This window comes from Gorilla gorilla, chromosome 8, assembly GCF_029281585.2.
Source record: "Gorilla gorilla gorilla isolate KB3781 chromosome 8, NHGRI_mGorGor1-v2.1_pri, whole genome shotgun sequence".
Lineage (NCBI taxonomy): Eukaryota > Metazoa > Chordata > Mammalia > Primates > Hominidae > Gorilla > Gorilla gorilla.
In genome coordinates, this window is record NC_073232.2 from 70,975,077 (window position 1) to 71,001,236 (window position 26,160).

At 41.9% G+C, this 26,160-nt stretch overlaps 1 long non-coding RNA gene across 1 annotated transcript; it reads right to left on the bottom strand.

Moving 5' to 3' along the window:
- Window positions 1–6,345: 6,345 nt before the first annotated feature.
- LOC129524840 (uncharacterized) lies at window positions 6,346–9,148 on the bottom strand. Its single transcript, XR_008668761.2, has 3 exons — window positions 8,975–9,148; window positions 7,654–7,806; window positions 6,346–6,568 (listed from the first exon to the last, which is right to left on the bottom strand). It is a non-coding gene; the product is annotated as an uncharacterized lncRNA (long non-coding RNA).
- Window positions 9,149–26,160: the final 17,012 nt, after the last annotated feature.

The window sequence follows — 26,160 nt, forward strand, 5'->3', positions numbered from 1 at the left end:
AATCCATTCCCTTTGCCCCCCAAAAATTCCATTGAGAGGATACAGAGGGGACCCAGTGGACACTGCACATCCAGTGAGTTTGCATCACAGCTGAGAAGCAGAGTTTAAGGAGTGTGAGTATTTTATAATATGTAGGAAGCAAACCTGCCTAACATTTTCTCCAGAGGGACACTTTATTTTTATTTCACTGGACAGCAAGCACACTTGCCCTTTGCTCTGTAGGGGGTATACTATCTTCCAGACTGCTCTCTCTATAAACATCCTTGAAAGGGCAGTCTGGGACAAAAGCAGCTAATACCTCAGTCAGGAGAAAGAGGAAAGGCACTTGGGGAATTGTCTCCCAATGTGGTAGGTCAGAACTCTGTCGGAGATACTGGTGGAAGTTCAGGAACTGGCCACTGTCACCCCAGAGCTCTTGTTCTTGGTGGGAAAGGATGAACATTACAAAGCTGAAGACTGTACTTGTGTCAACAGAAGAACTTATGGCCTTTCTGTCTCTGGTATTGACTCAAAAATAAACAAAAGTGGACCCAAATACAAAACACAGGCAGGAACGAGGAGTCAGGCCCCTCGAGCATGCCTCCCCACTGGGCACTTCTGTAGGAAGTCTTGGGCCCCCAGCTGGTGGGGCTAGCAAGCTGCACAATCCATCACTGCCAGGCAGCTCTTGGCAGCGGCCAGCACTGCGGGGCCTCTGGAGCCGTATCTCCAGGCAGGGACCAGTAATTAGGCGTTTAGATTCAAATCAACATTTAAAACAACCTTGGGGAAGTTTTCGGTATGCTAGGAGACCAAGTAAGCTACCGTCAATAAAATCACGTGAATTGAAACTCCACATAGGGAAGTTTGTAAATTCTCCTGAAGATAGAATTATTTTGACAAGAAAATTTAGTTTGCTTTTCTGACTACTTCCTCTGCTTATAGAAGAATATTACATATTCACTAATTCATTTACTTTAATTAAATGAAGTTGATTAGAAAAAAAAAATTGTTGAGCATTTGCTGGGTTGGTCTTGATTGAGTACTAAGGATACACAGATTGGTAAGTGGCCCTCCACTTCCTCCGGAAGCTCACAGACCTCCCAGCAATGAAACCTCATGAAGCAGCAATCATGGAGGCCAGCAGATATTACCAGAGTACTGGGTGGGAGTCGGCACCTGGCTCACAGACACAGGGGCACTGACCACAGCACTCAGTGTGGGAAGGAAGAATCTCTTCATACTTGCTCATCGTCCTTTACTGTCTCCTCCTTCTTGACTTTTAATTGTGCTGTGTTCTGCAAATATACAGTTGAGCTGCAGAAATTTTTAGGATGCAGTGGTCAGAAATGTGAAAATCCAGAATACTTGGCAGAGTGCTGAAGAAAGGTTGGGCAAGATGTTCAGATAAACCTACTGTAATACATGATGGGTGAAAAAAGACATCAAATGCATAAATGAATTAACATGTAAAAGTAAATTCTTCCAACACATGAAAAAGGTGAACTTCACACCCATTGGTATGGCTATTAGCAAAAAAATATATAAATAAATAACAAGTAATCGTGAGGATGTGGAGAAATTGGAACTCTTGTGCCCTGCTGGTGGGAATGTAGAATGTGGCAACTGCTGTGGAAAACAGTATGGCAGTTCCTCAAAAAACTAGAAACAGAATTACCATATAATCCCACAATTCCACTTCTGGGTATATACCCAAAAGAATTAAAAGCAAGCAAGGACTTGAACAGATACTTGCACACACATGTTCAGAGCAGCAGTATTTAAAAAGCCAAAGGTAGAAGCAACCCAAGTGTTCATCAACAAATGATAGATAAATAAAATGTGGTATAAACATATAATAGAATATTATTTACCTTTAAAAAGGAGGGAAATTCTGACACATGCTGCAACATGCATGAACCTTGAAGATATTATGCTAAGTTAAATCAGTCATTTATGAAAGGATGCATACTGCATGATTCCACTTATATGAGGTACCTAATCAAATTCACAGATGCAGGAAGGAGAATGGTGGTTGCCAGGGTCTGAGGGAAGGGAGAGAGTGAAAGTTATTATTTAATGGAGACAGAGTTTCTGCTGGGATGATGAAAGTTCTGGAAATGAATGGTGGTGATGGTTACATAACAGTGTGAATGTACTTAACACAACCAAACTGCACACCTAAAAACAGTTAAAGAGTAAACATTATGGGTATTGCACCACAATAAAAAAAGGAAGGTAGAATATGCAATGAGTCATGAGTTGAAAAATGGATGGCATTTTTCACTTTTTAGCCAGATGTCTTGGTGTTCTATAGACACAGCCAAAATGAAATGATGAAGGATTGGGGAATTGAAGCCAGGACTCTGGAGTCTCAAGTGACGACCATAATTACTGCATTTCATTTCCTGTATGTAAGGCAAACTGAGTTCAGGACCAAAAGCAATATTCCAATGGGCTGTGATTAATTGCCCCTCCCGTGTTTAAATGGACCTCCTCGTGGCTTTTGCTATTGTTCTGCACAAGTAATTAGGGAAGTTTTCACTGCAGAGGTCATTCCTGTGCATGTCCAAAACAAAGGCCAATTTCTGCTTAGCATTTATGAGACTTCAGATGTGGAGTACTCTAATCCACAGTTACGTAATGAACATGTGGGTTTAACTGGGAAAGGAAGAGTCAGCCCTGTGGCTTGCTCCAGGCATTGCACAGCCTCTCATTCACCCGCACCAGCTTGCTTCATGTTCTCAGTGCTTCTATGGCGAATGTATTATCGCCTCTACAGATCGCCTTTACAGATGAATCTCAGAGGTTAAGCAATTTTTCCCCGAGTCACACAAACAGTAAAGAAAAGAGTGAAAAGCCCCGCTTTTCTCTGATTCAAATCCTTTTATGCTTTTCTGAACTCTGCATTGTGACAGCAATAGGAGCCTTGGCTTTCCCTGAATCTGTTATTCATCCATCTATTCACTTATCCAACAAACGCTTGTTCTTCACTTCCTTATTCCAGACATAGTGATAGAGGGGCACATAGGAGGGGCATGATCCAGCCACTTGCAGATAATGTAGGGATGAGAAGTCAATAGACAGAAAATAAAATGCAGACATTTCTATCACAGAAAAATAAACAAAAAATTTCCCATAGTACACTTGGAACATAAGTTAGAAATGAGAGTGAGGCAGTCACAGAGCTGAGGGGTTTTGGGATTTTATTCTGAGATAAGCAAAGAATGGGGAGCCACTAACACCCTTAAATGAGAAAATGACTGGGGAAAATTTGCAATTTAGAAAGATCAACCTGATAGCTCCATGGGGGATGCAGGGGGTGGGAGGCAAATATGGAGGCAAGGAGACCATATTCCTTTCCTGGGGCTTCCCTAACAAATGACCACAAACAGGGTGGCTGCAAAACATAGAAATTCATTTTCTCACAGTAGCAGAGGCCAGAGTTCCAAAATCAAGGTGTCGCAGGTCCACGTTCCTCAGAAAGCTCTAGGAAAAATCTATCCCAAGCCTTTATCTTAGCTTCTGATGTTGCTGGCAATCCCTGGCATTCCCTGGCAGTCCATGGCAATCCCTGGCAGTCCCTGTCAGTCCCTGGCTTACAGACGCACTGCTCAGTCCTGCCCTGTCATCATGTGGCATTCTCCTGGTGTCTGAGCCTGGGTTTATGTCTCTTTCCTTCTGCATGTAAAGACACTTATATTGAATTTCAGTCATATCAAATTTCATATTGAATGTCTGTTCCAACATGACCTCATCCTAACTTGATCACATTGCAAAGACCTTATTTCTAATAAGGTCACACTCACAGGTACCAGGGGTTAGGACATGAACAGATCTTTTTGGGAGACACAACTCAGCTAACAACAGAAACCAATTAGAGGACATTTGCAATTGGCCGGCTGAGAAAATGAGGCGCTGACCAGCAGCACAGACGTGGCGAAAAGGAGGTGATGAGGAGGAAGAACCAGCCAAGCCCAGCAAGAGGAGGTGAGGTGTGTGCGGTGGAGCTCCAGTGCCACACTTAGGGCTGGGGGCCGTAAAGGAGAGGATTTGTGCGGGAAAGAAAGGATGAGGGGTGGCGGGATGTGATAACTTTGTCAAGTCTGTCTTTCAAACTTGGAGAAAAAGTGTTGATAGGGATGATGTTGATTCTCCACTGTTTTAAATGACAGAACTCTATTGTCTACAAGAGAAAATAGCAACTTTGGATTTTGATGCTCAAAATCGTTCAAGTCTTGTTCACAGCTCTGTTCCAGCCTCATCACTCCCACTTCTCCTTTCCCTGCATTGTGCAGACACACACACACACACACACACACACACACACAACGGAACATGGCAAGCATTCACTCTATTCGTTTGTTTCTGCACTGCATGTCTCAGGGACCAGGTGATGCCTGAGGATGAGAAATGTTTTATCCCTGTGTGGGCCCACCTGGTGCAGAGTTCACAGCGAACGAAGATGGATAGTGAGACAAAGCATGGCGTTGCCCCTGCCCAAGGTGTGCCCTTTCCTGTTGCTCTCCTATGTGCCTCCATTCCTCTGCCTACATGGCACCCTTGAGGAAAGAGAATGAACTCCTCCTATCCCTCAACTTACACAGTGTGTTGAGGAGATGGCATGCTGCCTTTAACCATCCATGTCTGTTCCACCATTCTGGAGTAACCACAGAAGTCAAGGTCAATGTTCTATTCATCTTCACACCTCCAAGGCCTCATACAACCTATTGCAGTATAGGTGCTCAGGAAATCCTTTGCATAAAAAAGCAAACTCAGCCAGGAGCAGTAGCTCATGCTTGTAATCCCAGCACTTTGAGAGGCTGAGGCAGGGGGATCACTTGAGGTCAGGGGTTCAAGACCAGCCTGGTCAACATGGTGAAACCCCATCTCTACTACTAATAAAAAATTAGCCAGGCGTGGTGGCACGTGCCTGTAATCCCAGCTACTTGGGAGGCTGAGGCAGGAGAATGGCTGGAACTTGGGAGGCAGAGGTAGCAGTGAGCCGAGATAGTGCCACTGCACTCCAGACTGGGTGACAGACTTCGTCTTTAAAAAAAAAAGCAAACTGTACTGGTCTTTAAGGGAAGTCACTGGAGTCTACTGCAAGGATCACATGCACAGGCTGTGATGTCAGACAGACCTGCATCTGAATCCTGGCTCTGATACTCCATAGCTCTCTTAACTCAGGGCTGAGTTTTAGACTCTGTAGGCCTCCTATCCTTGCTTGAAAATGGGGATCACAGCAGTAGGGGTGCTGTGATGCTTCAATAAGCTCATGCTAGGAAAGCATCCAGCACATTGCCTGACACACAGGCTCAGAACAAACCTAATTACCACGGTTGGTCCTCAGTGCCCAACAGCCTTCCTTATAGCCTGCTCCTCTCCTGAGAACAGACCAAGAGGACCTGTGAGTCCCTGTAGCCTCAGCTCCTCCCACCATTCTCTTGACCCCAGGTAATCATAAAGTTATGAAGTAATTGAGGGAAACATGCATGGTTCTCCCTTGTTCTTTATGGCTTGGGTATTGAGCAATCACGAGACATTGGAATGTCATCTAGAACTACTATTTCTAGAGAAAACCTCCAGGATGGGCATGGAACCAAAAATGTTCCTAGAGAGTGTGTTAGGAGTTGAACAATGTGCTTTCCAGTTTGCAGATGAGAGTGAGCTTCACTGTGAAGAAGCCAAAGCTTTGCTCTCATATTCCAGTCCTGGCAGCAAATCTTGCAGGCTGTGAGACTGGGGCCAGCTACTTAACCTCTCTGAACACCATTGTCTCGTGAGGCTGTTGTGAGAATTGGAAATAATAAATAAAACCAAACAACCCAGTGGGTGACACATAGTAACTATTCAAAAACAGTACCTCCATGCTCTTCTGTCATTACTAGGATGGTTGCAGGGATAGAGAGAGACATCAGAGGTGTTCAGTGACCAGTCAACCCCCTATAATCTTAGCCTCCCTCTAAGCTGACCCTAAGGGTGAGCCTGATAGCTTCGGAGAGAGCTCTGTGACTTGCCTCTGTTTGGAAAGCAGTGCTCCCTTAGAGATCAGAGGCAACTCTCCTGGATCCCCACAGAGCAGAACCCCACTCCTTGGTCCTACTGGTTCGTCAGGTGTCCCAGGCTCTGTCCAGGGACAGCAAGCTGAGGCTACGAACTCCAGAGTCATCTTGGATTGGGGACTGGGGAGAGAGCATGAGGCTGGGACCAAGCTCAAAAAGGACTTGGGAGGACAACTAATGGGTGGGTGGGGTGAAGAGGTTTGGAACAAAGGAGAGTTTGGAGAAGGAGAAAGCAAGTCAGCCCAGCCAACAGAGTGATGACTGCAGCCTTTGTTTAGGCATCTTTGGGAGTGTTTGCAGATCTACAGGGTACAATAAACTGCCTAGTGGAAACACAGTCTTAAAGCACTGAGAGGTTTTATTTTTAATTCTTCCTTAAATGAGAACTGTTATCTGTCTCAGGAGATCTTTTCACTTTGAGGTCATGAATTGGAGCCTGGGGACTTGGCCTCCACTCCTGCTCTGGCATTTGTAGTTGAATGACCTCAGTGAGACCCTTCACCTCGCTGGTCCCAGCTCTGTTCCTGTGAAAAGAAAGGATTGGAGAATTTGGTCTCTTAGGTTTCTGCTAACTGACATTTTGTAACACTTGGTTTCAGATTTTCAACCTCCCTTTCCTCCCCTTTCTAATTTTTTTAAGAAGTGCAGAACTAGAACTTAGAAAAAAACCATGCTCGAACTTTCTACATCATTTCCTAGGCACTTAGATCTGCATCCCAGGAAGCATATTAAAAATACTTATCCCCAGGACTCTCCTTTGGGATGGGACTCAGGAACATCTGTAAATTTAACAAGCTCCATAGGTGATTTTTTTTATGATCACACAATAATTAGCCTAAGCTGTTTTAAAGCAGCTGCTGAAAATTGAAACTGATTCAATCCTTAAAAGGCACATCTTTAAACTGTGGTAAAGGCCAAGGTCTCTGCTAGGGAACTGAAGCCAAGAATCTGAGAAAAGTGCGATGATGAACGCCAGCCTTTACCAGCTGGGCCTGGGATGTCTGTGAACCATTGAGGCCAAGATGAGAGCAGGGCCACGGGGGCGGCGGGGTTGTGGGCTGTCATGTGACTACGTCATTGGACCACCTCTCCTTTCATGCTGAACTGACATGCTTGTCCACACTGTAGAGCACATGGTCTTTGTTTCAGGATATGGGGCATGGGAGTTGGGTTGCTTTGCAGGAGCAGGAGAGAATGTGCAGCCGCCTCCATCCAGCAGTCCTCTGGGAGGCAGTTGGCTGGGACCTGGGTGTTCACTGTGGCCATAGGCTGGAGCATCAGCAGCAGCCCACAGACCCGCAACCATGGCCACCCAAAACTAGAGCTCTGCAGTGGCTGATTTCCAGGAAGTCACAGTCTGGCTAGATGGCAGAAGCCCAGACCTTGGTGGCCTCCCTTTCAGGACGCTAGTGGCCTCTATGACTCACCAGAGGAAGAAAGCACAGCCTCCGCCATCTGGCCCTGGCTGCAGGAGACAGCGGGGCAGAATGGGTGGTCCCTCTCAGCAGGTTTGGTGGATTTGCTCTGCCTCCTGTCCTCTGACATCTGGGGTCACCCACCTCATCCTCCACCAGGACACGGCCTTCCCCTGACATCTGGGGTCACCCACCTCATCCTCCACCAGGACACGGCCTTTCCCTGACATCTTCCCTCTGCTGGTTCAACGTAGTTTTGGGTGCCCTCAACAAGAGGCAATGCACAGATATTGCCTGTTGAAAACACAATTTTGCTTGCTTGTGCTTCATAGTAGGGAAAATGTCCACTAAAAGCAAAGGTAATGGAAAATAATTAGCATTTTAAAGAGCAGTAGCACTAAGTAATGTTGAAATCAGCCTCTAACAGTTCCTAAACCCATGTTTTTGAAGAACTTCTACGGGCCAGTCATTCTTTCTCTCCTCCTCTCCCATCTCTCCCAGCTAGGGCTTTGCATGCACAGATCTTCTGCCTTCATTTTATTCCCGCTCCCTTCCCTTCACTTGCATAATCTCGATTGACTTTTTCAAAAATAAACCTTGATTTTTAGAATAGGTTTGGATTCATAGAAAATTGTGAAGATAGTAGTACAAGAGGTCCACACATACCCGACACTCAGTTTCTCCTAGTGTTCATATGTTATATGGGTAGGGGTCATCTGTCACAACCAAGAAGCCACTATTGATTATTATTAGCTAAAATCCATACTTTATGGATACTTCCTCAGGTCTTACCACATATCCTTTTTCTGTACTGGAATCCCATCCTGGACACCACATAACATTTAGTCGTTGTGTGTCCTTCAGCTCCTCTATGGCTGTGACAAGTTCTCAGACTTTGTCAGGATGACCTTGTTTAAATGACTTTGACGGTTTGGGGAGTTTTGGGGAAGACTTGTCAGCTATTTTGTAGAAGGTCCATCAGGTGGACTTTGCCTGGTATTTTCCCCATGATTAGACTGGAGTTGCAGGGTTTGAGGGAAAAACCACTGAGGTAAAGGCACATGCCACCGACATAACTTACCTTTGTCTGCCTTGCTCACCTGGCTGAGGGGGTCTGTCTGGTTTCTCTACTGTAAAGTTACTCTTTTTCCCATTTCCCATCCAGTACTCTTTGGAGGTAAGTCACGTATGCAGCCCACACTTAGGCGAGGGGGAGTTATATTCTACCTCCTTGAGATAGGGGTATCTACATAAATTATTTTAAATTCTTCTGCATGAGAGGTTTGTTTGCTCTCCCTTATTTTTAGTTATATATTCAATCATATGTTGATACCAATATGATCTCATGCATATTTATTATATACATTAGGTCATAGTCTAGTACTACTTTATTAATTTTGTTACTCAAATTATTCCACCTGTGGCCACTAGGAGCTCTTTCAGTCGGCTCCTGTGTCACTTTGATACACCCCGTTGTTGAGTGTTTGTGCGCTTGTGTGTGTGCTATGTACTTACATTCTGGCACTATGAGACATGCCAGGCTCTTCTCCTATATGCCCTGCCCAGCCCTAGAATCCACAGTATCTGCCAGGAGGTCTTGTTCCTTTCTTTAGAGACTGGTATTAGAAGTCAGGATCTGGGTGATGTGTGTGTTCCATACTTCCGGGATTCCATTGCTTCCAAGCCCTGCTAACCAACATAGCAAGGAGAGATATTTGAGTGTCCTAACCCATGACTATACTCATATCTATAAATATTCCCCTAGGGACTCATTGCTATCTATATTAAAGCTAAATAGGAGTTAATACTAAAATATCCAACTCTAATCCAGGACCACATGATCACTCTAAGCTTCCTCAACCTCCTCCTCCAACAGTGAGAAAATTGGCTTCCATCATCCTGCATCCATCAATTATTTGATTCCATTATCCCTGCGTTGTAGTTTCAAAATCATTAACCAATACCCCTGTAGAAAGCAGCCTTACTCTGGTTCAACACACACAAATCAATAAATGTAATTCATCACATAAAGAGAATTAAAGACAAAAACCATGATTATCTCAATAGATGCAGAAGAGACCTTCAATAAAATTCAAATTACCTTCATGTTAAAAACTCTGAATAAACTAGGTATTGAAGGAACATACCTCAAAATAATAAGAGCCTTTATGACAAACTCACAGCCAATATCATACTGAATGGGCAAAAGCAGGAAGCATTCTCCCTTGAAAACTGGCAGGAGACATGGATGCCCTCTGTCACCACTCCAAATCAACATAGTGTTGGCAGTTCCAACCAGGGCAATCAGGCAAGCGAAAGAAACAAAGGGTATTCAAATAGGAAGATAGGAAGTCAAATTGTCTTTGTTTGCAGATGACATGATCCTGCATCTAGAAAACCTCATTGACTCAGCCCAAAAGCTTCTTAGGCTGATAAGCAACTTCAGCAAAGTCTCAGGATACAAAATTAATGGGCAAAAATATCAAGCATTCCTATATACCAATAACAGACAAGCAGAGAGCCAAATTATGTGAATGGGAATTCACAATTGCCACAAAGAAAACAAAATATCTAGGAACACAGCTAACAAGGGAAGTGAAGAACTTCTTCAAGGAGAACTACAAACCACTGTTCAAGGAAATCAGAGAGGCACAAGCAGATGGAAAAACATTCCATGCTCATGGTTAGGAAGAATCAATATCATGAAAATGGCCATACTGCCCAAAACAATTTATAGATCCAATGCTATTACTATTAAACTGCCATTGACATTCTTCATAGAATTAAAAGAAAACTATTTTAAAATTCACATGGAACCAAAAAAGAGCCAAGACAATCTTAAGCAAAAAGAACAAAGCTGGAGGCATCACTCTACCAGATTTCAAACTATACTACAAGGCTACCGTAACTAAAAGAGCATGGTACTGGCACAAAAACAGACACATAGACCAATAGAACAGAATAGGGAACTCAGAAATAAAACTGAACATCTTCAACCATCTGATCTTTGACAAATCTGACAAAAAAAGAGCAATAGGGAAAGGATTCCCTATTTAATAAATGGTTCTGCGAAAACTGGCTAGCCATATGAAGAAAATTGAAACTGGATCCCTTCTTTACACCTTAAACAAAAATCAACTCAAGATGGATAAAAGACTTAAATGTAAAACCCAAAACTATAAAAACCCTAGAAGAAAATCTAGGCAATACCAGTCAGGACAGAGGCATGTGCAAAGATTTTATAATGAAATCGCCAAAGCAATTGGAACAAAAGCAAAAGTTGACAAATGGGATCTAATTAAACTAAAGAGCTTCTGCACAGCAAAAGAAACTATCATCAGAGTGAGTAGACAACCTACAGAATGGGAGAAAATTTTTGCAATCTCTCCATCAGACAGAGGTCTAATATTCAGAATCTACAAGGAACTTAAGCAAATTTACAAGAAAACAAAAACAAACACATTAAAAAGTGGGCAAAGGATGTGAACAGACACATCTCAAAAAAAGACATACATGTGGCCAAATATGAAAAAAGCTCAAAATTACTGGTCATTAGAGAAATGCAAATTAAAACCACAATGAGATACCATCTCATGCCAGTCAGAATGGTGATTATTAAAAAGTCAAGAAACAACAGATCACTTTGGGAGGCCGAGGCAGGCAGATCACAAGGTCAGGAGATCAAGACCATCCTGGCCAACACGGTGAAACCCCATCTCTACTAAAAATACAAAAAATTAGCTGGGCGTGGTAGTGGGTGCCTGTAGTCCCAGTTACTCGGGAGGGGAGGCTGGGGCAGGAGAATGGCATGAACCCAGGAGGCAGAGCTTGCAGTGAGCCGAGATCGCACCACTGCACTCCAGCCTGGGTGACAGAGTGAGACTCTGTCTCAAAAAAAAAAAAAAAAAAAAAAAGAAACAACAGGTGCTGGCAAGGTTGCAAAGAAATAGGAATACTTTTACACTGTTGATGGGAATGTAAATTAGTTCAACCATTGTGGAAGACAGTGTGGCAATTCCTCAAAAATTTAGAACCAGAAATATCATTTGACCCAGCAATCTCATTACTGGATATATACCAAAGAAATATAAATCATTCTATTATAAAGACACATGCACATGTATGTTCACTGCAGCACCATTCACAATAGCAAAGACATGGAATCAATCCAAATGCTCACAATGATAGACTGGATAAAGAAAATGTGGGGAGTCACTGGCAAGATGGCTGAATAGGAACAGCTCTGGTCTGCAGCTCCCAGTGAAATTGACACAGAAAGCAGGTGATTTCTGCATCTCCAACTGAGGTATGCAGTTCATCTAATTGGGACTGGTTGGAGAGTGTGGGTACAGCCCACGGAGTGTGAGCCAAAGCAGGATGGGGTGTCGTCTCACCCGGGAAGCACAAGGGGTTGGGGGATTTCCCTCCCCTAGCCAAGGGAAGCCCTGAGAGAATGTACCAGGAGGAATGGTGCACTATGGCCCAGATACTGCACTTTTCCCACAGTCCTCGTAACCAGCAGACCAGGAAATTCCCTGTGGTGCCTATGCCACCAGGGCCCTGGGTTTTGAGCACAAACTGGGCAGCCATTTGGGCAGACACTGAGCAAGCTGCAAGAGTTTCTTTTTTTTTTTATTCGTACCCCAGTGGCACCTGGAACACCAGTGAGACAGAACCGTTCACTCCCCTGGAAAGGGGGCTGAAGCCAAGGAGCCAAGTGGTCTGGCTCACTGGGTCCCAACCCCGTGGAGTCCAGAAAGCTAAGATCCAGTGAAATTCTCATTGCCAGCACAGCAGTCTGACATTGATCTAGGATGCTTGAACTTGGTGGGGGAAGGACCATCCGCTTTGCCGAGGCTTGAGTAGGCAGTTTTACCCTCACAGTGTAAACAACACTGCCAGGAAGTTTGAGCTAGGCGGACCCCACCACAATTCAGCAAGGCCGCTGCAGCCAGACTGCCTTTCTAGATTTCTCCTCTCTGGGCAGAACATCCCTGAAAAAAAGGCAGCTGCCCCAGTCAGGGACTTATGGATAAAACCCCCATCTCCCTGGGACAGAGCACCTGGGGGAAGGGGTGGCTGTGGGCACAGCTTCAGCAGACTTAAACGTCCCTGCCTGACAGCTCTGAAGAGAGCAGCAGGTCTCCCAGCACAGCATTCAAGCTCTGATAAGGGACAGACTGCCTCCTCAAGTGGGTCCCTTACCCGCATGTATCCTAACTGGGAGACATCTCCCAATAGCGGCCAACAGACACCTCATACAGGAGAGCTCTTGCTGGCAGAGCTTCCAGGGGAAGGAACAGGCAGCAATCTTTGCTGTTCTGCAGCATCTGCTGGTGATACCCAGGCAAACAGGGTCTGGAGTGGACCTCCAGCAAACTCCAGCAGACCTGCAGCAGAGGGGCCTGACAGTTAGAAGGAAAACTAACAAACAGAAAGGAATAGTATCAACATCAACAAAAAGGATGTCCACTCAGAGACCCCATCTGAAGATCACCAACATCAAAGACCAAAGATATATAAATCCATGAAGATGGGGAGAAACCAGCACAAAAAGACTGAAAATTCCAAAAACCAGAACGCCTCTTCTTCTCCAAAGGATCACAACTCCTCACCAGCAAGAGAACAAAACTGGATGGAGAATGAGTTTGACGAATTGACAGAAGTGGGCTTCAGAAGGTGGGTAATAACAAACTCTTCTGAGCTAAATGAACATGTTCTAACACAATGCAAGGAAGCTAAGAACCTTGAAAAAAGGTTAGAGCAATTGCTAATTAGAATAACCAATTTAGAGAAGAGCATAAATGACCTGGTGGAGCTGAAAAACACAGCACAAGAACTTCGTGAAGTATACACAAGTATCAAGAGCCGAATCAATCAAGCGGAAGAAAGAATATCAGAGATTGAAGATCAACACAATGAAATGAAGCGAGAAGACAACACTGGAGAAAAAAGAGTGAAAAGAAACTAACAAAACCTTTAAGAAATACGGGACCTTGTGAAAAGACCAAATCTACGTTTGATTGGTGTACCTGAAAGTGATGGCGAGAGTGGAACCAAGTTGGAAAAAACTCTTTAGAATATTATCCAGGAGAACTTCCCCAACCTAGCAAGACAGGCCAACATTCAAATTCAGGAAATACAGAGAACACCACAAAGATACTCCTTGAGAAGAGCAACCCCCAAGACACATAATCATTAGATTAACCAAGGTTGAAATGAAGGAAAAAATGATAAGGGCTGGCAGAGAGAAAGGTCAGGTTACCCACAAAGGGAAACCCATCAGACTAACAGCAGATCTCTCTGCAGAAACCCTACAAGCCAGAAGAAAGTGGGGGCCAATATTTAACATTTGCTGAATAATTTTCAACCTAAAATTTCATATCCAGCCAAACTCAGTTTCATAAATGAAGGAGAAATAAAATCCTTTACAGACAAGCAAATGCTGAGAGATTTTGTCACCACGAGGCCTGCCTTATGAGAGCTCCTGAAGGAAGCACTAAACATGGAAAGGAACAACCAGCACCAGCCCCTGCAAAAACTAACCAAATTGTAAAGACCATTGACACTATGAAGAAACTGCATCAACGAATGGGCAAAATAACCAGCTAGCATCATAATGACAGGATCAAATTCACACATAAAAATATCAAACTTAAATGTAAACAGGCTAAATGCCCCAGTTGAAAGACACAGACTGGCAAATTGGATAAAGAGTCAAGACCCAGCAGTGTGCTGTATTCAGGAGACCCATCTGTCATGTAAAGACACACATAGGCTCAAAATAAAGGGATGGAGGAAGATCTACCAAGCAAATGGAAAGCAAAAAAAAGCAGGCGTTGCAATCCTGGTCTCTGATAAAACAGACTTTCAACCAACAAAGATCAAAAGAGACAAAGAAGGGCATTACATAATGGTAAAGGGATCAATGCAACAAGAAGCGCTAACTATCGTAAATATATATGCACCCAATACAGGAGCACCCAGATACATAAAGCGAGTTCTTAGAGAGCTAAAAAGAGAATTAGACTCCCACACAATAATAGTGGGAGGCTTTAACACCCCCCTATCAATATCAGACAGATCAACGAGACAGAAAATTAACAAGGATATCCAGGACTTGAGCTCAGCTCTGGACCAAGTGGACCTAATAGACATCTACAGAACTCTACACCCCAAATCAACAGAATATACATTCTTCTCAGCACCACATTGCACTTATTCTAAAATTGACCACCTAATTGGAAGTGAAACACTCCTCAGCAAATGCAAAAGAAGAGAAATCATAACAAATGTTCCCTCAGACCACAGCGCACTAAATTAGAACTCAGGATTAAGAAACTCACTCAAAACTGCACAATTACATGGAAACTGAACAACATGCTCCTGAATGACTACTGGGTAAATAATGAAATTAAAGCAGAAATAAAGATGTTCTTTGAAACCAATGAGAACAAAGACACAATGTACCAGAATCTCTGGGACACATTCAGAGCAGTGTGTAGAGGGAAATTTATAGCAGAAATTCCCACAAGAGAAAGCAGGAAAGATCTAAAATCGACATCCTAAATCACAATTAAAAGAACTGGAGAAGCAAGAGCAAACAAATTCAAAAGCTAGCAAAAGACAAGAAATAACTAAGATCAGAGCAGAACTGAAGGAGATAGAGACAAGAAAAACCCTTCAAAAAATCAGTGAATCCAGGAGATGGTTTTTTTTAAAAGATCAACAAAATACATAGGCCACTAGCCAGACTAACAAAGAAGAAAAAAGAAGAATCAAATTGAGGCAATTAAAAAAAAATAAAGGGGATATCACCACTGATCCCACAGAAATACAAACTACCATCAGAGAATACTATAAACACCTCTACACAAATAAACTAGAAAATTTAGAAGATATAGATAAATTCCTGGACACATACAACCTCCTAAGACTAAACCAGGAAGAAGTCAAATCCCTAAATAGACCAATAACAAGTTCTGAAATTGAGGCAGTAATTAATAGCCTACCAACCAAAAAAGTCCAGGACCAGATGGATTCACAGCCAAATTCTACCAGAGGTACAAAGAGGAGATGGTACCATTCCTTCTGAAACTATTCCAAACAATAGAAAAAGAGGAAATCCTCCCTAACTCATTTTATGAGGCTAGCATCATCCTGATACCAAAACCTGGCAAAGACACAACAACAACAAAATTTCAGGCCAATATCCCTGACAAACATGTATGTGAAAATCCTAAACGAAATACTGGCAAACTGAATCCAGCAACACATCAAAAACTTATCCATCGCAATCAAATCGGCTTCATCCCTGGGATGCAAGGCTGGGTCAACATACACAAATCAATCAATGTAATTTATCACGTAAACAGAACCAATGACAAAAGCCACAAGATTATCTCAGTAGATGAAGTAAAGGCCTTTGAAAAAATTCAACAGCCCTTCATGCTAAAAACGCTCAAGAAACTAGGTACTGATGGAATGTATCTCAAAATAATAAGAGCTATTTGTGACAAACCCACAGCCAATATCATACTGAATGGGCAAAAACTGGAAGCATTCCCTTCGAAAACTGGCACAAGACAATGATGCCCTCTCTCACCACTCCTATTCAACGTAGTATTGGAAGTTCTGGCCAGGGCAATGAGGCGAGAGAAAGAAATAAAGGGTATTCAATTAGGAAATGAGGAAGTCAAATTGTCTCTCTTTGCAGATGACATGATTGTATATTTAGAAAACCCCATCATCTCAGCCCAAAATCTCCTTAGGTTGATAAGCAACTTCAGCAAAGTTTCAGGATACAAAATCAATGTACAAAAATCACAAGCTTTCCTATACACCAATAACAGACAAACAGAGTGCCAAATCATGAGTGAACTCCCATTCACAATTGCTACAAAGGGAATAGAATACCTAGGAATACAACTTATGAGAGATGTGAAGGACTCTTCAAGGAGAACTACAAACCACTGCCCAAGGAAATAAGACAGGACACAAACAAACGGAAAAACATTCCATGCTCATGGATAGAAAGAATCAATATTGTGAAAATGGCCATACTGCCGAAAGTAATTTATAGATTCAATGCTATCCCATCAAGTTACCATTGACTTTCTTCATCGAATTGGAAAAAACTACTTTAAATTTCATATGGAACCAAAAGACAGCCCGCATAGCCAAGACAATCCTAAGCAAAAAGAACAAAGCTGGAGGCATCACGCTACCTGACTTCAATCTATGCTACAAGGCTACAGTAACCAAAACAGCATGGTACTGGTACCAAAACAGATATATAGACCAATAGAAGAGAACAGAGGCCTCAGAAATAACACCACCCATCTACAACCATCTGATCTTTGACAAACCTGACAAAAACAAGCAATGGGGAAAGGATTCCCTATTTAATAAATGGTGTTGAGAAAATTGGCTAGTCATAGGCAGAAAGCTGTAACTGGACCCCTTCCTTACACCCTATACAAAAATTAACTCAAGATGGATTAAAGACTTAAGCATAAGACCTAAAACCATAAAAACTCCAGAAGAAAACCTAGACAATATCATTCAGGACATAGGCATGCGCAAAAATTTCATGACTAAAACACCCAAACCAATGGCAACAAAAGCCAAAATTGACAAATGGGATCTAATTAAACTAAAGAGCTTCTGCACAGCAAAAGAAACTATCATCAGAGTGAACAGGCAACCTACAGAATGGGAGAAAAGTTTTGCAATCTATTCATCTGACAAAGGGCTAATACCCAGAATCTACAAAGAACTTAAAAAATTTACAAGAAAAAAAACAACCCCATCAAAAAGTGGGCAAAAGATATGAAAAGACACTTCTCAAAAGAAGATATTTATGTGGCCAACAAACATACTAAAAAAAGCTCATCATTACTGGTTATTAGAGAAATGCAGATCAAAACCATAATGAGATACCATCTCACGCCAGTTAGAATGGTGATCATTAAAAAATCAGGAAACAACAGATGCCGGAGAGGATGTGGAGAAATAGGAAAGTTTTACTCTGTTGGTGGGAGTGTAAATTAGTTTAACCATTGTGGAAGACAGTGCAGTGATTCCTCAAGGATCTAGAACTAGAAATTCCATTTGACTCAGCAATCCCATTACTGGGTATATACCCAAAGGATTATAAATCTTTCTACTATAAAGATACATGCACTTGTATGTTTATTGCAGCACTATTTAGAATAACAAAGACTTGAAGCCAACACAAATGCCCATCAATGATTGATTAGATAAAGAAAATGTGGCACATATACACCATGGAATACTATGCAGCCATAAAAAAGGATGAGTTCTTGTCCTTTGCAAGGGCATAGATGAACTGGAAACCATCATTCTCACCAAACTAACACAAGAACAGAAAACCTAACACTGCATGTTCTCACTCATAAGTGGGAGTTGAACAATGAGAACACACGGACACATGGAGGGAAACATCACACACTGGGGCCTGTTGGGGGGTGGGGGGCTAGGGGAGGGATAGCATTAGGAGAAATACCTTATGTAGATGATGGGTTGATGGGTGCAGCAAACCACCATGGCACGTGTATACCTATCTAACAAAACTGCACGTTCTGCACATGTACCCCAGAACTTAAACTATAATAAAATAAAAATAAAAAAATAAAGAAAATGTGGTACATATGCACTATGGAATACTGTGCAGCCATAAACAGGAATGAGATCATGTCCTTTTCAGAGACATGGATGAAGCGGGAAGCCATTATCCTCAGCAAAGTAATAATGCAGGAACAGAATACCAAGCACTGCGTGTTCTCACTTATAAGTGGGAGCTGAACAATGAGAACACATGGACACAGAGAGGGAACAACACTCACTGGGGCCTGTTGGGGAAGGTGGGGGACATGGAGAACATTAGGGAAAAAAGCTAATGCATGCTGGCCTTAATAACTCGATGATGGGTTGATAGGTACAGCAAAGCACCTTGGCACACTTTTTCCTGTGTAACAAACCTGCACATCCTGAACATGCACCCTGGAACTTTAAAAAAAAAAACAAAAATAAAAAAAGAAAGCAGCCTTACCAACTAGCACACAGTGCTTTGGTATAGTTCCTTTTGCCTTTAGTTTTATAGTCTCTGCTCATTTCCAATGATCCTTAGGTTAGTACCTTTTTTCCCCTTCTCCTGCAGTGAAGTTATTGAAATACAATTTTATTAGCTAATTTTTTTGTCATAGTGTGCAGTCCATTCTGGCACCCACTGTCCATGCAGCTGATTTTTTAAACATTTTTGTTACATTAAAGTTTACTTTTTATTATTTATAGTTCTATGGGTTTTGACAAATGCATGGCGCCATATATCTACCATTACAATATTATAAGAAATAGTTTCCTGGTGCCAAAAGTACTGCTGTTTTACTACATGAACATAAGATATTTCTCCATGTATTTAGAGCTCCTTTAATTCAGAGTTTTGTAGTTTTTCACATATAAATCCTGTACTTTTTTTTAGATTTATAAATAAATACTTTATTTTTTTCAGTTTTGGTGTTATTGTCAATAGTATTTTTGTTTTATTTAAAATTCCAATTATTCATTGCTTGTATATAAAAAACAAATTAATTTCTGTATATTGACCTTATATCCTGCCATCTTCCTATACTTGCTTATTAATTCCAGGATTTTTTTGTACATTCTTTAGTGTTTTTACCTAGATTCCCATACCATATATGAATAAATACAGTGTTATTTCTATCTTTCAAATTGGCACATCATTTACTTATTTTTCTTGTCTTATTGCACTTGCTATGACTTCTAGTATGATGTTAAATGGGAATTTTAAGAGAATACATCTTTGCCTTGTTTCCAGTCTCAGAAAAAAGCATCAGTCCCTCACTATTAAGTATGGGATTAACTGTAGGCATTTCATATATACCCTTTATTAGGACAAGGAAGTTTTCTGGTATTGCTAGTTTGCTGGGAGTTTTTATCATAAATGAGTGTTGAATTTTGTTGTTGCATGCATTTCTGCATTAATTGATATGATTACATGTTTTTCTTCTTTAATCTGTTAATATGGTGAATTCCAATGATTAGTTTATTAATTTGAACCTGCCTTCCATTGCTGGATTTAATGACACTTAGTTGCAATGAGTTATCCTTCTTAGATATTGCTTAACAAACTTTCTAATATTTTGTTAAAGATTTTTGCAGCCATGTTCTTAAGACATATTGGTCTGTAGTTTTGTAACATTTTTATATGGTTTTAGTATTAGGGTAATGCTGGCCTCAAAAGAGTTGATTAGGAAATGCTCCCTCTGCTTCTAAAAAAATTGTGAAGAATTGATATTATTTCTTCTTTAGTTATTTGGTAGAATTTATGAGTGCAACCACTGGTGTTTGTTATCTGGGCCTGGTTCTTTCTTTCCTTCTTTTTTTTTTTCTCTTAGAAGATTTTTAATCATTAATTTATTCATTAAATTAGAGCCATTTGGGTTATCTATTTCTCTTTGAATGAGATTTGGAAGTTTGTGTCTTTCAGGAAATTGTCCATTTCGTTGGAGTTATTAAATTTGTGGATAAAGTGTCATTTATGGTATTCTGTCATTATCTATTTAAGATCAGTAGTGATAACCTCCCTTTAATTTCTTATACTGGGCAATTTGATATTCTCTATTTCTTGGTGAGCTTGGCTAGAGGTTTATCAATTTTCTTGATCTTTTGATTTTGCTGATTCTGTTTATTGTTTTCCTCCTTTCAATTTCACTGATATTTGCTCCAATTTTCATTATTTTCTTTTCTTTGCTTTTTTAAGGTATAATTTGCTCTTCTTCCTCTAGCTTCCCAAGATAGAAGATTAGGTCATTGATTTTATATATTTCTTCTTTTCAAATATATGTATTTAATGCTATAAATTTTCTTCTCAGAGCCACTTTTCTTTTCTTCATCCCCAAAACTTTGAAAAGTTGCATTTTAATTTTTACTTATTCCAAAATATCAATTGTTCTTTATTTTTGAGACTTCTTAGTTCTCCCTTGGATTATTTAATTTCCAAATGTTTGGGAATTTTCTGCCTATCCTTCTGTGAATGATTGATTTCTAGCTTAATTCTTTTGTGGTATAAGAACATACTTTGTATGATTTTTATTCTTTAAAATTTTTAAAGTGTGTTTTATGATCTGGACTGTCTATATTGAATATTGTATATGAATGAGCTTGAGATGAATGTATAATTGCTGTTGTTGGCTGGAATATTCCAAAAATGTCAATTAGATCAAGTTGATTCTTAATGCTGCTCAGGTCATCTCTATCCTTACAGATCTTCTGCTTCCTTGATTTATCAATTACTGACAAGCATTTGAGGTCTCCAACTATAATATTGGGTTTGCCTATTTCTCCTTCCAATTCAATTTAAGGCAAAATTATCGTTTTTGCCTCATTTATTTTGATGCACTGTTGTTAGGTACATGCTGTTTTAGGACTATTATATCTCCTTTGAGAATTGACCTCTTTATCCTTATAAAATTCCCTCATTATACCCAATAATCTTCCTTTTTCTGCTGTTTTCTCTGGAATTAAAGCCAGAACTAATACAGCTACGTAAGCTTTCTTTTGATAAATATTTACATACCTTTTCTTTATCCCTTCACTTTCAACTGGTCTGAGTCTTTATATTTGAAGTGGGTTTCATATATACAGCAGTAATTGGTAGACAAAGTCTCACTCTGTTGCCCAGGCTAGAGTGTAGTGGCGTGATGATAGCTCATCGTAACCTCAGTAATCTGTCCTTTAACTGGTGTGTTTAGACCATTTGTGTTTAAGCTGATAATTTATATAGTTGATTTAATACCTGCCTTATTTGTAACCTTTTATTCTTTGCACCTGCCTTCTCTTTTTTTCCTTTTCTCTGCCTTCCCTGTTTTCACATTTGCATTTTATGTGATTCTATTTTAAGTCCTCTCTTAGCATATCATTAATACTTTTTTCAATTTTTTGTGATTGCCTCAGAGTTTATAATACACATTTTTATTTATTATTTATTTATTATTTATTTTTTTATTTTTTATTATTATTATGCTTTAAGTTTTAGGGTACATGTGAACAACGTGCAGGTTAGTTACATATGTATACATGTGCCATGGTGGTGTGCTGCACCCATTAACTCGTCATTTAGCATTAGGTATATCTCCTAAAGCTATCCCTCCCCCCTCCCCCCACCCCACAACAGTCTCCAGAGTGTGATGTTCCCCTTCCTGTGTCCATGTGTTCTTATTGTTCAATTCCCACCTATGAGTGAGAATATGCAGTGTTTGGTTTTTTGTTCTTGTGATAGTTTACTGAGAATGATGATTTCCAATTTCATCCATGTCCCTACAAAGGACATGAACTCATCATTTTTTATGGCTGCATAGTATTCCATGGTGTATATGTGCCACATTTTCTTAATCCAGTCTATCATTGTTGGACATTTGGGTTGGTTCCAAGTCTTTGCTATTGTGAATAGTGCCGCAATAAACATACATGTGCATGTGTCTTTATAGCAGCATGATTTATAGTCCTTTGGGTATATACCCAGTAATGGGATGGCTGGGTCAAATGGTATTTCTAGTTCTAGATCCCTGAAGAATCGCCACACTGACTTCCACAATGGTTGAACTAGTTTACAGTCCCACCAACAGTGTAAAATTGTTCCTATTTCTCCACATCCTCTCCAGCACCTGTTGTTTCCTGACTTTTTAATGATTGCCATTCTAACTGGTGTGAGATGGTATCTCATTATGGTTTTGATTTGCATTTCTCTGATGGCCAGTGATGGTTAGCATTTTTTCATGTGTTTTTTGGCTGCATAAATGTCTTCTTTTGAGAAGTGTCTGTTCATGTCCTTCACCCACTTTTTGATGGGGTTGTTTGTTTTTTACTTGTAAATTTGTTTGAGTTCATTGTAGATTTTGGATATTAGCCCTTTGTCAGAAACCACATGATTATCTCAATAGATGCAGAAAAGGCCTTTGACAAAATTCGACAATGCTTTATGCTAAAAACTCTCAATAAATTAGGTATTGATGGGACGTACCTCAAAATAATAAGAGCTATCTATGACAAACCCACAGCCAGTATCATACTGAATGGGCAAAAACTGGAAGCATTCCCTTTGAAAACTGGCACAAGACAGGGATGCCCTCTCTCACCACTCCTATTCAACATAGTGTTGGAAGTTCTGGCCCGGGTAATTAAGCAGGAGAAGGAAATAAAGGGTATTCAATTAGGAAAAGAGGAAGTCAAATTGTCCCTGTTTGCAGATGACATGATTGTATATCTAGAACACCCCATTGTCTCAGCCCAAAATCTCCTTAAGCTGATAAGCAACTTCAGCAAAGTCTCAGGACACAAAATCAATGTACAAAAATCACAAGCATTCTTATACACCAATAACAGACAAACAGAGAGCCAAATCGTGAGTGAACTCCCATTCACAATTGCTTCAAAGAGAAGAAAATACCTAGGAATCCAACTTACAATGGACGTGAAGGACCTCTTCAAGGAGAACTACAAACCACTGCTCAATGAAATAAAAGAGGATACAAAAAAATGGAAGAACATTCCATGCTCATGGGTAGGAAGAATCAATATTGTGAAAATGGCCATACTGCCCAAGGTAATTTATAGATTCAATGCCATCCCCATCAAGCTACCAATGACTTTCTTCACAAAATTGGAAAAAAGTACTTTAAAGTACATATGGAGCCAAAAAAGAGCCCGTATTGCCAAGTCAATCCTAAGCCAAAAGAACAAAGCTGGAGGCATCACGCTACCCGACTTCAAACTATACTACAAGGCTACAGTAACCAAAACAGCATGGTACTGGTACCAAAACAGAGATATAGATCAATGGAACAGAACAGAGCCCTCAGAAATAATGCCACATATCTACAACTATCTGATCTTTGACAAACCTGAGAAAAACAAGCAATGGGGAAAGGATTCCCTATTTAATAAATGGTGCTGGGAAAACTGGCTAGCCATATGTAGAAAGCTGAAACTGGATCCCTTCCTTACACCTTATACAAAAATTAATTCAAGATAGATTAAAGACTTAAGCATTAGACCTAAAACCATAAAAACCCTAGAAGAAAACGTAGGCATTACCATTCAGGACATAGGCATGGGCAAGGACTACAATACACATTTTTAATAATCTAAGTCCACATTCACATACTACTTTATGTGTAGTGCAGGTAGTTCAGAACAGGATATTCCTGATTCCTTCCTCCCATCTCTAAAGGGCAGCCACATGCCGGGCACTGCCCACAGTGCAATGTTCATACAATAGTATGTGAATGCCTGGGGCAAGTTTGACCAGGACATTCATTACACCCCTTTTACAGAAGATGAAATTGAGGCTTAGAGGAGTTCAGTTCCCTTCATGGGTCACATCACTAATAAGGCCCAAGGCTGACAGACTCCAGGGCACAGAAAGGCTAGTGGGAGCCCATCCACTGCCCAGCACAGTGCTGAAACAGCAAAGGCTCACAAGGAAGGCGATCCACACCTGCAGGATGGCAAATGTCTCAGTGAAGAACAGGGATGGGATGGTTTGCAAAAGGAAGAGTGTGGCCTGGCTGGGATTTGATAAGCCAAAAAGGGGCTAATCTTTATTCATTTTTATTTTTTAAACTTAAATTAACAAAAGTGTGTGTCCTGTTTTCTGTGCCTTTGATATCCACAGGCACCATCATGTGAGCTCTCCTTTGCTGAGAACCAGTTCTTGTCTGACACTGTGGTGAGTGAGTCCTTGTGCCCTCCCTGGGACTTCCATCCATGGCCACACAGCAGGGGAGGAAATCGAGGCTCAGAGAAGTAGAGGTCTTGCCCAAGGCCACAGCTACTTGGAAAGTCAAGACCTGCACCTGGCCTGCCTACCTCCCAAATCCAGTTCCCCTGGCTCCCCTCATGCCTCAGGCCTGAAACAATTGCTACCATAGCCCTTCCTCTAACGGGATGAGCAGGGAGCCCCAGCTGGGGCTTCCTGCAGGGCCTGGGGCTTCCCGGGCCCCCTGCATCTGGGCCATCTGGTCAGCGGTCCCAAGATCACAGCAACAAGCTCACAGATCCGAGTAATGACCCACACTTGAGCCTAGTGAGTCCCATTCTGAGGGCTAACGAGGTGCAGAGGCCTCAAGAATTCCTCTGCCAGAAACATCAGATGGAAGCTGGTGCAGTTGGCCCAAACACCAGCCAGGGGACAGTTTATCAGACCACCCAAGAGGCAGGAATCCAAGCCTGCTGGAAAGGTCTTTCTGAGGGCTGGACCCAGCACCACGGACCAGCCTGGGGTGCTCCGGCAGCGCCTGGAGATGGCAGGCTGGCCGTACCCCTCGCAGCAGGGCTCAGGCGTTGGGGGTGTCTGGGGAGCAGCGGTCAAAGGGTGGGTGGCTGGTGTGATTATGACCTGCATTTGCACCCTAATAGCTCCTAGGAGGGCCTGCTTGGACACATCACTTGGATTGACTGTCCCCAGTGGTCCCTTCTGAAACGGGGGCCAGAGGGCAGGGCTGGGAGGAGCACTCATGTGCCTTGGCCAGGTAGTCTGTGCAGACACCCTCCACTTGTCCCTACATCCTGGGCACTGTGTTGCAGTGAGTCACTGGGTTGCTTGCTAATGAGGAGAGAGAGGGAGCACGGCACTCTGGGCCTGGCTGCAGAATTGAGCTTGCACATCAAATGTGGGGTCCTAGGAGGCTTTAAAAGAAGGAGCCAAGAGATTTCAAATCCATGTCATTTTCCTGTGAGTGGCTTCCCCAGGAGGATGCTTCAGGGGTTCTTGTCACCTCTCCTCCACTGCCACACACTCTCCCTGAGTGGGAGGAGTCCCACCTGACATTCACCCAGCACCTATTCTGTACCTGGAGCTGTGCACAGTGACTTCCCCACCCCTGTGGGCTCGGCACTGTGGCTCACCTCTGTTTCATGGATGGAAAAGACAAGATCAGAGAGGACATCAAGGGGCAGCCAGTGGGGCCCAGGTCTCTCATAGGCCAACCCCAGCTCTTCACCTGCACACCCCACCCTAGACAGACACCTTCCCTAAAGCCCACCCTCCCCCAGAGCCTACAGTCTCAGAGAGCCAGTGCTGGGCCCTGGGAACTTCTGGGCACCCCTGATTATGTGTGTGTGTGTGTGTGTGTGTGTGTGTGTGTGTGTGTGTGTGTGTGTGTGTGTGTCACATGCATTGAAGGTTGAAGGAAGTTGACTAAGGAAAGAAAACAACTAGTCACAAATAAAAGAGGAATTTCCCAACTGAAGAAACATGTCCCTGAAGTGAGTGTGCTTTCAGTTCATCATGTCAATGCAGCACTTTTCTTCTGCTTCATTTGCAGAAAAGAAACTGCAACTTGGAAGGAGAAAAGGCAAAATGTACTTTCGTGCATTCAGCAGAAATAGCCAGGCCAAGCAGCCGGACACTTTAAGGTGACACAGATGAACCCTGCAGGGCGCTGACGTCAGGCCCCCTCAACCGAAGACTCATTCCAGGGAAGGTTGGGCCAGACCCACAAGCACCCTAAGGGCTGCACCAAAGTGAACCTGAAAATGCAAAGTACTAATTCCTGAATGTTGTAAGACATTGTTCTCTCAAAATATAAAAACAAGAAGTAAAACTTCTTGTCTGAAAATAATGCTGACAAAGCAAAAAGTTCCCCCAATCTGAATGC